The sequence below is a fragment of the Lathyrus oleraceus genome, chromosome 1 (assembly GCF_024323335.1).
Source record: "Lathyrus oleraceus cultivar Zhongwan6 chromosome 1, CAAS_Psat_ZW6_1.0, whole genome shotgun sequence".
Classification (NCBI taxonomy): domain Eukaryota; kingdom Viridiplantae; phylum Streptophyta; class Magnoliopsida; order Fabales; family Fabaceae; genus Lathyrus; species Lathyrus oleraceus.
This window is the reverse complement of record NC_066579.1, coordinates 249,778,822-249,786,154: the sequence shown is the minus strand read 5'-3', so window position 1 is coordinate 249,786,154 and position 7,333 is coordinate 249,778,822.

Below are 7,333 nucleotides of genomic sequence, written 5' to 3'. Positions count from 1 at the left end.
CGAGCACCAATCCGAATAGGCGGTTTGATAACTATGATAGGTAATGCTATTGGATTACGTCAGCCTATGCTTGACCTAAGCCCTTTTTGTGGCATTACTACTATGAGTATACCCTTCCTCTTCAACACTATGTTTATAGCAAACCTATGGTCTGACGAGTTTGAGCTTATTATTGATAACCAAGTTCTTTGCCTATTCACCATGCCCGATCCTAGGACTAGTGTTCATAACCGCAATAACTGGCTCTACAACCTGAACGAAACCCCCTCTCCTGCTAGATCCACTGAATCCATCCAGGACTATGAGATTTGTGATGACTATGAGACTTATGATGACCAGATCCCTTATGCTGAATCTGACCCTCAGACACCATCTGGCTATTATGATATTGACCCTCCTCCTCAGCCTGTTCAGACCGAAGAATCAGCAGTATCCGACCTCCGGCATCATATGCCCGGAACTGATTATAACACCGCCATTGAAGCTTTGATGTCAGAACAAGACGCCCTCAGAGAAGAATTTACTGACATGAGACACGAAGTTCTAGGGTACATGAGCAGTATGACAGATCAGTTTCACGAGTTGCTACATCGTGTTAACTCTTTTGCTCCTCCGGCCAGAGATCGTGCAGATGGATAGTATTTATTTGTTTTTCTTAGTTATTTAGTTTTAAGCTAGATTATTCATTAATGTTATTTGAATTCATGTTCGCATTTGTTTCCTTTTCGCATTTCTTTTGTTCTTCTTTCCAATATTACATTATGATCATTTTATTGAAGCTATTTATTTAATTTTATTATGCAATAGCTATTATGTTCTCTACTGTTGCTACCTATGACTTATTATTATACAAAGTAGAATAAGCATGCAGGAGAAATTAAATTGCAGAATAAATCAATCAGTAGAAAACAACCAAAAAAAATAATAATATATAATAACTTACCTGAAGGACGCTAGCTGAACATTAGCCAAACAGACAGTGTGACGAGCGTCACACATTCTGTCACGGGCGTCATGCTAAGATCCTGTTACGACCGTCACACCCCTGTAACGAGCGTAACGCCCTTCAGACTAGGTGAACGTTAAGGAGCCGTTGGAGACGAACGTTACACCCCTTCAACTTTTTACCTTCCCCATTTATTCACATTTACCCACATTCATTCTTCAACCACCTCCTTTCCAACTTCCAAATTCTTTTCCTATAAATACCCACCAAACCTTCTTTCATTCACCACAAACCATTCTCTCCTATCAAATACATTTCTTTTCTTTCCAAATCACTCCTTCAAAATTCATTCATCACAATGGCAGGAAATCAGAATTTCGGAAATATCATCTTCCGATCCGAAGATGAAAATTATCAAAGGGAGCAATTCGAGCGTTTCCAACAGCGAGGCGTCGTTTCCACCGGGTATCCCGATTTAACTTGTTTACAACAATTAGGATTACTCCAAGGTATCGAATGGATGCTCCGCCTAGCCGACTTAACCTTCCTTTGCACTCATAATCAACCCACCTACCCATCCCTAACCTTAGAATTCTTAAGTTCATACGACTACACCACTCCCGCCGGTGAAGACGAATTTTTAACCGGTACCGCAACGTTCCGTATGTTTAACACCGAGTACTCCTTAACCCAAAACCAATTGAGTACCATGCTACAATTTCCCATAGAAGGTCAGGTACACCCCAGAATCCCTCCAAACTCAAACTGGAACACAGTTGACGTTTTTGACCTTTTCAAGAAAATTTCCGGTATAGATGCCTACAACTGGGAAGAGCTCCTTCTTTCCCATATACATAACCCAACTATCCGGTACTTTATCCGCATCCTGCAAAACACAGTTTTTGGAAGACCAAACAACAGCAAGGTCAACTCAAAGGAGCTATTCTTCCTCCAATGCGTCTTCGAACCGGATACTAAGGTAAACGCCGCCTCCTTTCTATTTCATCATATCCGCACCTTATGTGCTAGAGGCCGACAACCTTTTATAATTGGTGGATTAATCACCACCATAGCACTTGGCCTAAACCTAGGGGATAAACTCCAAACTTTAGAATCTCTACCTCCCCTATCTATGGATATCAGCTACTGTCGATCCAGCCGCCTGATTAAGAACAGAGTAGGCGGAGGATATTATCTTATGGTGAACAACCAGGCAGTCCCAAGCGTTGTCCTACCAAATATCGCCCTAACTGATGTCACAAACCCCGACCGCCACCTCTATGATTTAAACGCTCCCGAAGCCACCGAGCCTTCACAAACAAACCCGCCCACAGACGAGTTTGACGATATGGAGCAAGGTGATCATCCTCCTACACAACATTCAGTCCCGCTCAATCCTTCCGGTAATGCAACTGGCCCATCCTCCCAACGTCGTCGACGAAGAAGGCCTGCAACCAACGACGACATCATGGATGCTATTGATGGTATGCAGGCACAGAATGTCGAGATGATGCAAATGATGCGTCAAATGCAACAACAACAGGATGCTAGGAATGCCATAACCGACCAGCGGTTTACTGAGTTGTTCAGCAGGTTCGACAACTTAGACTTACGTCAGAGATCACCTGGCCCAAGAACCAGAGGCGGAAGGCAGCCTTAGTTGTAGCTTCTTTTTCCTTTCCATATTGTATTTCATTTCCTTAAAACATTGGGGACAATGTTTAATTTAAGTATGGGGGGGAAACTGTAACACCCTTCTAAGATACCCCAAAATATTTAATTAAAATAGCAATATATCAATCAGAGTAATTATGCAATTAAGGGTGTCACACAATCATTTCACACCATTCACCAAATAACTGTCATGCTCTTTTATTAATTCAAAACATAAAGCATTTGCGTAATACGCAGCGGATAGAAATCAAATCAATCATGCAAAACATGTAACTCATTACATGTAAAATTATTCAACAAGGTAAAACATCCCGTCCCGAATGTTACATCTATCAGAGCATGACCCGCTAAGGAGACTACACTAGACTCCAAGCACTAGCTTCTACTCAATCACTGCTCGTTACCTGAAAAATAGTTGTAAGGGTGAGTTCCTCAATCGATATAAAAAGCATTATAAAATATCATGCAATGTTAAGTAATTTAACACATTTCATCACCCTAATCATAACACCCATTCAGTAACGGCACATCAACTCAAACATCATACTCAACACCAACATAAAGCACACGTATAAATCTCAATTCATACTCAACACCAACACAAAACACACGTATAATATTGGAATACATCCATTCATATTATACGCCATACATACATTATGCAATAAGACTCCATGCATGCGGTACCGACTATTCGTGAACATATAGTTCACCTCACCGATCAAATCCAGATACGACTACCAAGCCCACTAGTCCCACTCATTTGAGACCTAGTGACTCACTCACTAATTCCTCACCACGGAAATTAGCTACCACCAACTCACTAATTCCTCACTATGGGAATTAGCTACCACCATACAGACTACAAGATGCATGCTAAATCACCTAGCAATGCAAAATCATCAACAATAATCCACAATGATTTACTCACTAATTCCTCACCATGGGAATTAGCTACCACCATAAAGGCCACAATATGCATGCTAATTCACCTAGCAATGCAACATCATTAACAACAATCCACAATGGACATATGCTCACACTCTAAGCCATAAAACAGTCCATTCATAATTTCAGACACAATAGACACATTCACAACATTATGCATACCATCATAATCAATCACAGTATTAGCACACTCTACTAATACCTATACTACTCAAAACAATGGGAAATGATCCCTACTCTATCATACATCAGCTAATTTACATTACTCAGCTGAACAACAAAAAACTGCACAACAACAACACAGAAAAATCACAATCCTGCCCATACGCGTATTGCCTAGTCCCATACGCGTATGGCCCAATTCTCAGCCAAGCCCATACGCGTACCACCTATCTCATACGCGTATGCTACGCGTACCACTTCCCCATACGCGTACCAACAGAGACCAAACCACGTTCAAAACATCATCTTCCTCATCCATACGCGTATTGCCTAGTGCCATACGCGTACCAGACCATCTCATACGCGTATTGCCTAGTGCCATACGCGTATGACCAGAAACCAGATTTCCAAATCTGCTATGGTCTTCTCTGCTACGAGATCTACCAATTCCAACCTCCTACAATCCAATTTTTCACAGTAATCGTTCATATCATCTAACACGAATCATACCCTATTCAATTTCACCAATTCTAACATTTTTACATCTAATTCCTACGAATTCCTCTAAATCATAATCCAATTTCGTTCATCCAAAAGTTCACAATTTCATCATGCATCATTCCAAATAGAGTCAAATCAATGGTCTATCACTACCCATTACATGTTATCCCATAATACCCATTAATCGACGATAAACCCCCCTTACCTGAGTTAAGCCGGCGAATCTTTAAGCTTCAAGCTCTTCTTCTCTCCAACCCTTGTTCTCTGGTTCTCTTTGCCCTTTTTTTCCTTTTCACGTGAAAAATAAACCTTTTTACTAAATGGGACCTTTTCTAAATTCCAACTTTTATTCCAATAAAATAATAACCCAATAATAATAATTCCAATAATAATATTCCAATTATTTAATTAAATTAATAAATATATTATTAACTTAAATTAAATGATTATCTTATTTTATCGGCGTGTTACAACTCTCCCCCACTAAAAGAGTTTTCGTCCTCGAAAACATACCTCAAGCGAATAACTCTGGATAAGACTCCTTCATCTGACTCTCAAGTTCCCAAGTCACATTGCCACCTGCTGGTCCTCCCCAAGCTACCTTTACCAAAGCAATCTCTTTACCCCGCAACTGCTTCAACTCTCGATCCTCAACCCTCATAGGTGATGTTTCAACAGTCAGGTTATCTCTCACCTGTACATCATCTACTTGGACTACATGCGACGGATCAGGAATGTACCTCCTCAACTGAGACACATGAAAAACCTCATGCAAATTCGCAAGTGACGGCGGTAAAGCGATACGATAGGCTACCTCCCCTATCCTCTCCAAAATCTGATAAGGACCAATAAATCGAGGTGTCAACTTCTTCGACTTCAAAGCTCGACCAACACCAGTTATCGGAGTAACACGAAGAAACACATGATCTCCCTCTTGAAACTCAAGTGACTTCCTCCTCTTGTCGTGATAACTCTTCTGACGACTCTGAGCAATTCTCATCTTCTCCCGAATCATCTTAATCTTTTCCGTAGTTTGTTGAACAATCTCCGGTCCAACCACAACACTCTCACCGGACTCATACCAACATAAAGGTGTCCGACATCTCCTACCATACAAAGCTTCAAACGGTGCCATACCAATGCTCGAATGAAAACTATTGTTGTAGGTAAACTCAATCAAAGGTAAATAACAATCCCAAGCACCTCCCTTTTCCAAAACACAAGCCCTCAAAAGATCCTCTAGTGACTGAATCGTCCTCTCAGTCTGACCATCAGTCTGCGGATGATATGCAGAACTCAATCTCAGCTTAGTTCCCAAAGCCCTCTGCAAACCTTCCCAGAACTTCGATGTAAATCTAGGATCTCTGTCCGAAACAATACTCGACGGAATACCATGCAAACTTACAATCTTCTCAATATACAACTCGGCTAATCTCTCTAACGGATAGTCCATTCTGATCGGAATGAAATGAGCCGATTTCGTCAGTCTATCAACAATCACCCAAATAGCTTCAAAATTCTTACTTGTCCTCGGTAAACCAGAAACAAAATCCATACTGATACTATCCCACTTCCACTCTGGAATAGCCAACGGTTGCATTAGCCCAGACGACTTCTGATGCTCAATCTTTGACTTCTGACAAGTCAAACAAGAATAAACAAAACTCGCAATTTCTCTTTTCATTCCCGGCCACCAAAATAACTTTTTCAAATCATGATACATCTTCGTAGCTCCAGGATGAATACTCAGGCCACTACGATGTCCTTCCTCGAGAATACTCTTCTTAAGTTCGGTAACATCCGGAATACACACCCGATTACCAAATTTCAAAACACCATTCTCATCAACTCTGAATTCACCACCTTGACCTTGGTTCACTAGAGTCAACTTATCAACCAAAAGCACATCGGATTTCTGACCCTCTCTAATATCATCCAGAATACCACTCGTTAACTTTAACATTCCCAATTTAACACTATTGTGAGTACTCTCACACACCAAACTCAAGTCTCTGAACTGCTCAATTAAATCCAATTCCTTAACCATTAACATAGACATATGCAATGATTTCCGACTCAATGCATCAGCCACTACGTTTGCTTTACCCGGATGGTAATTCAAACCAAAGTCATAATCCTTCAGAAACTCTAACCATCTCCTCTGTCTCATATTCAGCTCTTTCTGATCAAACAAATACTTTAAACTTTTATGGTCACTGAAAACCTCAAATCTTGACCCGTACAAGTAATGTCTCCATAACTTCAGAACAAATACCACAACTGCCAACTCTAAATCGTGTGTCGGATAGTTCCTCTCATGAACCCTCAGCTGTCTCGAAGCATAAGCTATAACCTGCTTATTCTGCATCAACACACCACCCAAACCCAACAATGAAGCATCACAGTAAACCTCAAATGGTTCCGACGAACTCGGTAATATCAGAATAGGAGCAGTAGTTAACCTTCTCTTTAACTCTTGGAAACCTTCTTCACATTTTGAGTCCCAAACAAACGCTTGCCCCTTTCTAGTCAACATCGTCAATGGTAACGCCAACTTAGAAAATCCCTCAATGAACTTCCTATAATATCCTGCAAGTCCAAGAAAACTCCTTATCTCAGAAACTGACTTCGGAGCTTCCCACTTAGATACCGCTTCTATCTTAGAAGGATCAACAGCAACACCATCTCTTGAAATCACATGACCAAGAAAACTAACCTCTTCTAACCAAAATTCACACTTAGACAGCTTAGCAAATAACTTCTTTTCTCGTAGAACTCCTAAAACCACTCTCAAATGCTCAGCATGCTCTTCTTCAGATTTCGAATACACCAAAATATCGTCAATAAACACCACAACAAACTGATCTAGGTACGGGTGGAAAATCCTATTCATATACTCCATAAATACTCCAGGTGCATTAGTCACACCAAAAGGCATTACAGAATACTCATAATGTCCATACCTTGTTCTGAAAGCAGTCTTCTGAATATCCTCAGTTTTCACACGTATCTGATGATAACCCGATCTCAAATCTATTTTGCTAAACACACTCGCACCAACCAACTGATCCATCAAATCATCAATCCTCGGCAAAGGATACC